General features: G+C 39.4%; 1 protein-coding gene across 1 annotated transcript in view; it reads right to left on the bottom strand.

Moving 5' to 3' along the window:
• The window catches only part of STRN (striatin), a 138,813-nt gene that overhangs the window by 45,541 nt on the left and 84,004 nt on the right, over positions 1-9,268 (bottom strand). The gene's annotated exons all lie outside the window — the stretch shown is intronic.

Raw genomic sequence — 9,268 nt, 5'->3', positions numbered from 1 at the left:
AGACTCCATCTCAAAAAAAAAAAAAAATTTTTTTTTGTAGAGATGAAGTCTCGCTAGGTTGGCCAGGCTGGTCTCAAACTCCTGGGCTCAAGCAATCTTCCCACCTCAGTCTCCCAAAGTGCTGGGATTACAGGCATGAGCCACCGCACCCAGCTAACCACTCTATTTTGAATTGTAAACTGCCCTCTCTACCCTACACTGACCTGAGCTCTCCCTATCTCCCTTACTCTGTACTTTTTCTACTTTCCAAAGCATTTATCACCTTCTGACATACTATATCCTCTTAGTGTAATGTAAGCACCAGAAGCATAAGGATCTTCACCTAGAAAACCTGGCAAATAGAAAGCACTTGATCAGTATTTGTTGAATGAATGATCGGAGTAAACCAAAGTGAATCATAATAAACAGAAATCTGTTTTTAACAATTTGAGTTTCAATCCAGTTTAGACAACTGTTTCCTGGGCCTCTGAATATAATACTATTAAAAATCACTTTAAACAACACTTTTACACACTTAACTATAATCTATCAATAGGAAAAACATTCTTTATCTTCCCAGAAAGATGTAACAATTAAAAATGTTAATTTTCATCAATCAAGTCTTAATAATAAATTAAACTAGATGGCTTTTGGGTCCCCAGAATGTCTTCAGGTTTTTGAAGTTAAAATGTAGCCTTATAATCTTACTAGACTCATAAAAACAATAATAATCATGGAAGATGTATGGTAAAATCTTTTGCTTGCGAGACTCTAGCCAGATTCTGAACCTAAGCATATTCCTCTTTTTTTTTTGGTGGAGTGGGGAGGCAGTACAGTAGAAGAGAGATGGAGTGAACCCTTAAAATGGTTTAAATGTTCACTCAATTAGACAAGTTTTGCAATCTAGTTTTTGTTAATTTGTTAAAAGTGAACCCTTTGAATCTGAATTATAAAATTCTAAAACACACAAGTCAAACGACTGGTAAAGAAATCTCCAGTAAACTGAAAGATTCCATTTACTCATGCTCACTAACAGAACTATCCAGAAAACTCAGTTGTGAGAACAGTCACACATGTGACTCATATAGTAGGCTAAGTAAAATGTACACACATGTATCATATAATACACTGAGCTATGACTCATACATTAAAGTAAAGGAAGTTATACAAGGAACAGTGCAGCTGTCCTTGGGAAAAACCAACCTCCGGTACCCTTGCGATATGATTCACAATTAAAACAACCAAGTATATCTATGCAGATGTGTGATACCTCACAGAAAGACCTCAGTGCGGCACGGCAGATGCAGCTATGTTGGTGGACTTGCCTAAAATATGAGTAACTTGATACACAAGCTCAGCAGGGAATAAGACAGAATAGAGGCTTGTTTCACTTTAACTTCCATTTGGTTTCCAGACCTGCTTTCTTGAAAGAAAAGCCAGTCACTAGATAGCCACTGTATTCTTCAGTGACTAAATAAGTATCTTAGATAATTCTTCAATTATTTGCTACAAAAAAAGGAAAGAAGTGCCATTGGTACCATGACAGAGTCCCTGAAGGTAATGGAAAATTTACACGGTTTAAGGAAAAGTAAAGGCATAAGAAAAATTTATTGTGTGCTATGGTTATAAAGTTACTATTGTCAATATTATCAATGCACAAGAAAACTTTCTTTTTTTTTTTTGAGACAGAGTCTCACTCTGTTGCCCAGGCTGGAGTGCAATGGTGCAATCTCGGCTCATTGCAACCTCTGCCTCCCAGGTTTAAGTGATTCTCTTGCCTCAGCCTCCCAAGTAGCTGGGATTTCAGGCACCCGCCACAATGCCCAACTAATTTTTGTATTTTTAGCAGAGACAGTGTTTCACCAGGTTGGCCAGGCTGGTCTCAAACTCCTGACCTTAGGTGATCCACCCGCCTTGGCCTCCCACAGCGCTGGGATTACAGGCGTGAGCCACTGCGCCCGGCCCAGAAAACTATTTTTTAATGATTCTGGGGCAAATGAACCTACCAATCATCCTAGAAAGTAATTTTCAACTGAATCCAAAGGGCAAGAAGTCAGCTGGACTTAGAAATACAATCAGTTTCTTGCTCTCATAGGAAGCTCCAATATAAAAGCAAAATAATACACTACAAGTGACTATCCCTTTCCCGAAATGCTTGGGACTAGAAGTATTTCGGATTTCAAATTATTTTGGATTTTGGAATATTTGTATTATACTGGTTCAGCACCCCCCAATCCAAAAATCCAAAATCCAAAATGCTCCAATGCATATTTTCTTTAAGTATCATGTCAGTGCTCAACAAGTTTCAGAATTTGGAGCATTTCAGATTTCAAATTTCACATCAGGGATAGACAGTCAACCTTACTTAAGTAACTTACTTAACACCTCAACAAAAAGAGTCATTAAAAGATTCAACAGATGGGCCAGGCCTGGTGGCTCATGCTTGTAATCCCTCAGCTTTGGGAGGCCGAGGCGGGCGGATCATTTGAGGTCAGGAGTTCGAGACCAGCCTGACCAACATGGTGAAACACCGTCTCCACTAAAATACAAAAAATACTCAGGCGTGGTGGAAGGCACCTGTAGTCCCAGCTACTCCGGAGGCTGAGGCAGGGGAACTGCTTGAACCCAGGAGGCGGAGATTGCAGTGAGCCAAGATCATGCCACTGCACTCTAGCCTAGGTGACAGAGTGAGAACTCCGTCAAAAAAAAAAAAAGAGATTCAACAAATGCCCTTATTATAATGGTTTGTGATAACTAAGCAGGGGGCGGGGGGAGGTTGAAGTCTACCCTGAATGCAAGGCAGAAAAATTAGCAACATAACAAAATATCTCTTCTAGACCTTGTGCTACTGGGATTGCTCAATATTTACAGAGGAAGAACATCTCCTTGAGGCAAGCACAAATCAATTTTATTGTATAATGTCTCCGATGGAAAAGAAGGTTACAAAAAATCTATTTTAGTTTGTTAAAAACATTAGGAAACCTTTTCCTTAACTTACCTAACAGAGTTTTCTTATCAGTCACTACATATAATAACCAAGCAATCATGAAGGAGGAAAATTTCAACAAAATTTTAAATGAATGAGAGAAGGAAAAGATATCTTACTTTTTTCATTTTGGCTTTAGAATTCTTTCATTTTCCTTCAGAGAAGAAACATACCAAAAAAACAGGGATTTAATTAGTATTTCTAACGTGTATAACTAAAAATGTAAAAAAAAGAAGTTCTTCATTTTAAGCAAAACACACTAAGTAACAGTTGGACAGAAGTAATACCTGTGTTCCAGTCTTATAGCCTGTGTTCTAGTTCTTAAAGGTATATGAGAATCTGTATTTATCCCAAGTAAATTAACATAGAAACAGAAAACCAAATGCTCACTTACAATTCAGAGCTGAATAGTAGGTACTTATGGACATAAAGACAGCAACAAAGACACTGGGGACTACTAGACGCGAGAGGCAGGAAGGGTAGTAAAGGCTGAAAAACCAACTGGTAAGTAAGGGTACTATGCTCAGTACATGGGTGACGATATCATTCATATCCTAAACTGCATCATCACACAATACAACCAAGTAACAAACCTGCAAATGTACTCCCAAAACTAAAATAAAAGTTGAAAAAGAAAAAAACAAACACACAACCAAAAAAATACTATTTATAAACAGGGTAATCTGTATAATTTGGGACTTAAATCTTTTTTATTGAGGAGACCACTCAATATTGAAAAGATAACAATTGGCTGCAAATTATTTACATATATGGGAAACTGAAATCAAATCTTCAGTTATTCATGCAACATGAAGAAATGATTTTAAAATTCATATGGAGAATTCAAGTTCAAACATCATGAAAGGTTGGACCCAAACCAACAGATCCCTATCCTCTTCTGGGAAGAACATAATATAAAACTTAACTTTAAAAAAGTAAATACAAGGTTGGGAGCAGTGGCTCATGCTTGTAATTCCAGCACCTTGGAAGGCTGAGGCGGGCAGATCACCTGATGTCAGGAATTTCAAGACCAGCCTGGCCAACATGGTGAAACCCTGCTTCTACTAAAAATACAAAAATTAGCCGGGTGTGGTGGCGCACACCTGTAGTCCCAGCTACTCAGGAGGCTGAGGCATGAGAATTGCTTGAACCCGGGAGGTTGCAGTGAGTTGGGATCATGCCACTGCACTCCAGCCTGGGTGACAGAGTGAGACTTGGTATCAGAGAGAAAAAAAAAAAGAGTAAACACACTGCTGAGCTTAGAAAGAAAAACAATGAAAAATGTCAGGTGCCAGTAATAAAGCATAAACATAGCCAGACCCTGCTGCTGCAACTCAGTGGGATATCTGTCCTGGCTATAAGCCTTAATGCCTGTATAAAAAGTCAATATACAACTCTAAGTAAGATTTCTTTACATATGTTACAGACAATTAAAAATATAATTTCAATATAGCACTGCTTTGAATAGCAAAAAAACTAAGAGTACTTTTAATGATCTATGCACAAAATTTTACAGGAAAATTAAACAACTTTTTTTTTGAGACAGAGTCTCGCTCTCGCACCCAGGCTGGAGTGCAGTGGTGCGCAACCTCCACTCACTGCAACCTCCACCTCCCAGGTTCAAGCGATTCTCCTGCCTCAGCTTCCCGAGTAGCTGGGACTACAGGCGTGTCCCACAACGTTCGGCTAATTTTTTGTATTTTTAGTAGAAACGGGTTTAACCGTGTTAGCCAGGATGGTCTCAATCTCCTGACCTCGTGATCTGCCCACCTTGGCCTCCCAAAGTGCTGGGATTACAGGCGTGAGCCACTGCACCTGGCCAACAACGTTTTAAGGTCATAAAATGAATAAATATCCTATGGTGAAGAACAGTAAAAAAGAAAAGAAAAAATATCTATTTAATATAGCTGTTTAAATAAAAGTAGATAAAAAGTTCATAATGTGGTATATCTACATCTAAATAATAAATTCTATAAAACAGTTTTATATCATGTTTGGAGCTACTTTTATCTTTATGGATGAAATATTAACTTAAAGGAACGTCTATTTCAAATAAAAAAACGGGTTCATCTTTTAAGAAAACTTAGTGGAAGTTTTCATATAAAGATAAACAAAAAATAATATCAAAACGATACATTACATTCTCCCAACAAATAAATACTTGCCCAAATATTAAGCCATTAAGGTCTTTTCAATCTAGCAAATGTTCTTAAATTTCAGTGGGTGAAAAGCAACACAAACCATAAATCTTATCCTAAATGTCTTCATGAAAATCTAAATATAAACTTAAGAGTATTTGAATATTTGCAGATCACAAGGTCAGGAGTCTGGGACCAGCCTGGCAAACGCAGTGAAACCCCGTATCTAATAAAACTACAAAAAATTAGCTGGGGGTGGTGGCGGGCACCTGTAATCCCAGATGCTTGGGAGGCTGAGGTAAGAGAATTGCCTGAACCCTGGAAGCGGAGGTTGCAGTGAGCTGAGATCGCACCACTGCGCTCCAGTCAGGCAACCGTGTGAGACTCTGTCTCAAAACAAACCAACCAACCAATCAACCAGAAAACATTTGGCTGGGCACAGTGGCTCAACCTGTAATCCTAGCACTTTGGGAGGCTGAGGTAGGAAGATCACTTGAGCCCAGGAGTTAGAGACTAGCCTGGGCAATATAGTGAAACCCATCTCTATTTTTTTATTAATAAATAAGTAAATAAATAAAAGCAATATTCATCAATAGTATCATTTAGTGTAATTTTCTGTTTTAGTTAAAATTCTCAAATATGGGCAAAAATATGTCATTCATTCATTCATTCATTCATTCATTCATTCATTCAGAGATGGGGTCTCACTATATCTCCCAGGCTGGTCTGGAACTCCTGGGTTCAAGTTATCCTCCCGCTTCAGACTCTGGAGTCGCTGAGATTACAAGTATGAGCCACTGCGCCCAGCCTTATTTAAATTTAACATAAGTTGGAAAACTTTAATGTCAAAATTCCAACTCTCGGCCGGGCACAGTGGCTCACGCCTGTAATCCCAGTACTTTGGGAGGCTGAGGCAGGCGGATCACCCGAGTTCAGGAGTTCAAGATCATCCTGGCCAAGGAGGCAAAGCCCAGTCTCTACTAAAAGTACAAAAATTAGCTGGGCTTGGTGGTGCACACCTGTAGTACCAGCTACTCGGGAGGCTGAGGCAGGAGAATGGCGTGAACCGGGGAGATGGAGCTTGCAGCGAGCCGAGATTGCGCCACTATACTCCAAACTGGGCAACAGAGCAAGACTCTGTCTCAAAAAAAACAAAAAAATCCAACTATTTTCTCATTAATACTTTAGCATGTCTTAGCTAAGTCTTCCATACAATCACATCTCTATGCCATTAATTTGTATTGAAATAAATATAATTGGACATTTAACAAATCGATACATTCTAAAATCTCATTGTGAGGTGTCAGAAAATTGCAAACAACTTTTTGCAGATTCAAAACCAAAGACTCTTGTAAACTATTTGAAAACAGGGGAATGGAAATAAGGTAATCTTCTGTATGTTTGCCTCTCACCTTTCCCCTATGCCAAAGCACAATCCTGAAAAAGTAAATTACAATACCAAATTATAGCATGTAATCCTATTTCCTCTGTATAAGGACTCTACCTTCTCAGCGGCAGAAAACTTAAGAAAATTTTCAGCCAAACATTAAAGAATGCTAAATAATGTTTAATTTCAAAATGTGTTAAATACAAATTAATTATTTTTCACAAGGTTTAGTAAATTCTTGCTGTCATGAACTGTTATGAACTGTGAAAGATTACTATGTTAGTCATATTTACCTTGTGGATATGTGAATACTATAGAAGTTACCTACCTATAAATGCAAAATATGGTCTACACTTTAAAAACAGAGAAAGCGGGCTGGGCACAGTGGCTCACGCCTGTAATCCCAGCATTTTTGGAGGCCAAGGCAGGTGGATCATGAGGTCAGGAGATCGAGACCATCCTGGCTAATACAGTGAAACCCCGTCTCTACTAAAAATACAAAAAATTAGCCGGGCATGGTGGCAGGCACCTGTAGTCCCAGCTACTGGGGAGGTTGAGGCAGAAGAATGGTGTGAACCCAGGAGGTGGAGCTTACAGTGAGCCGAGACCGTGCCACTGCACTGCAGCCTGGGAGACAGCGAGACTCCATCTTAAAAATAAATAAATAAACAAACAAACAGAGAAACTGGCTGGGTGCTGTGGCTCAAGCCTGTAATCCCAGCACTTTGGGAGGCTGAGGTGGGTGGATCACCGGAGGTCAGGAGTTCGAGACCAGCCTGGCCAAAATGGCGAAACCCTATCTCTACTAAAAATACAAAAATTTGCCAGGCATGGTGGCAGGTGCCTGTAATCCCAGCTACTAGGGAGGCTGAAGCCGCCCCGGGAGGCAGAGGTTGCAGTGAGCCGAGAGTGCCATTGCACTCCGGCCTAGGCAACAAAAGCAGAACTCCATCTCAAAAAGAAATAAATAAATAAAAACAGAGAAACCAATTACCCATTCCTTTTCCTCAAAGAAGCAAAAAATTTCCTAGTCCTCCCTTAACAGGTCTTAATGTAATCTAATTTGTAGATTTGTCAATTAAAGAGCAGGAGACCAACAGTTAATGTGCCAGAATAGCTAAACAGAAAGAAAGATTTTGTCACTTACTTTCCCCAATATATTTAGTTTTTTTGAAAACTAGTTTCCTAAACCCTTCATAAGAAAATGTGTGCTCTTGTTTTAAGTGAAATGTATACGACACATAGTAAAATATAACTTCAAAATCGAAGATGAAATATCCTTAAAATTTCGCTTTAGGGTTGAAAGAAAACCTTGAAAGTAGGAAGTTATATTAGGTAATCAGCAGAACTATACGGTGTAGCAGCCAAAAAATTACAAGTGTGAAAATAACTTCATCCTTTTTTTATGAGACAGGGTCTTACTCCGTCACTCAGGCTGGCGTGGCTTGATCATGGCTCACTTCAACCTCCCCAGGCTCAAATGATCCTCGCATCTTGGCATCCCAAGCAGCTGAGACTACAGGCACACGCCACCATGCCCAGTTAATTTTTGTATTTTTTTTGTAGAGATAGGGTTTTGCCATGTTGCCCAGCCTGGTCTCAAACGTCTTGACTCAAGCAATCCTCCCACCTTGGCCTCCCAAAGTCCTGAGATCACAGGTCTGAGCCACCCAGCCAACTTTATCAATTTTTTTAAAGAATAAAACATTCAAAATTTAAAGTTCAACATAGTTAAGCTGGCCCCAAAGGAAAGCTCCAATGAGGCTGAGAGTGGTGGCTCATATCTCTAATTCCAGCATTTTGGGAGACCAAGGTAGGAGGATCACTTAAACCCATTTTGAGACCAGCCTGGGTGACATGGCAAGATCTTGTCTCTACTAAAAACCAAAAACAGTTGCCAGGCGTAATGGTGCATGCCTGTGATCACTTGAGCCCAGGAGGTTGAAGCTGTAGTTTGTTGTATTCAAGCCACTATGCTCCAGTCTGGGATCAGAGTGACACTTTATCTCAAAAAAAAGAAAAGCTCCAAGGAAAATGAAGTACACAGAGTGTAAACTAATGAAATAATGAAATTCTTCAATCTCAAGAGAAAATTTCTTTCATTTTCAATCTCTGTCTCTGTCTCTCTCTCTCTCACACACAAATATACATACATCTGATGAAATTAATCACTTTTGTTTTGAAGGATTTATCACAATCCTACCTTAAGTCGATTCAATTACTTTCTTCAGAAAGTATGCCATTGGGCCAGGCACAGTGGCTCATGCCTGCAAACCTAGCACTTTGGGAGGTCGAGGCAGGTGGATCACCCCGAGGTCAGGAGTTCAAGACCAGCCTGGCCAACATGGCAAAACCCCGCCTCTACTAAAAATACAAAAATTAGCTGGGCACGGTCGTGGGCACCCGTAATCCCAACTACCTGGGAGGCTGAGGTAGAAGAACAGATTGAACCTGGGAGGCGGAGGCTTCAGTGAGCCGAGATTGCCGCACTGTACTCTAGCCTGGGTAACAGAGCTGGACTCCATCTCAAAAAAAAAAGTGTACCTTTGTTCTGTTAAATAACTTGATAGCGATAATGTCTCCATACTAGAATGATCTATGCTGTGGAAGTTTCCCCAAAATACTTGTTTTAACTCTTATTAGATGTTTAAAATATTCGATTTTTTAGAACATTTTGAGAATAAAAATTCTATGCCTTGTACAAACTGTCAAATCTTAAACTACAATGACTGACTGACTACAATTTTCTAACTTTTTTTTTTTTTTTTTTTTTTTTTT

This window comes from Rhinopithecus bieti, unplaced genomic scaffold (genome assembly GCF_001698545.2).
Source record: "Rhinopithecus bieti isolate Rb0 unplaced genomic scaffold, ASM169854v2 scaffold_51154, whole genome shotgun sequence".
Classification (NCBI taxonomy): Eukaryota; Metazoa; Chordata; class Mammalia; order Primates; family Cercopithecidae; genus Rhinopithecus; species Rhinopithecus bieti.
Note: the sequence above shows the minus strand (reverse complement) of the source record. Positions and strands in the feature narration are given on the sequence as shown.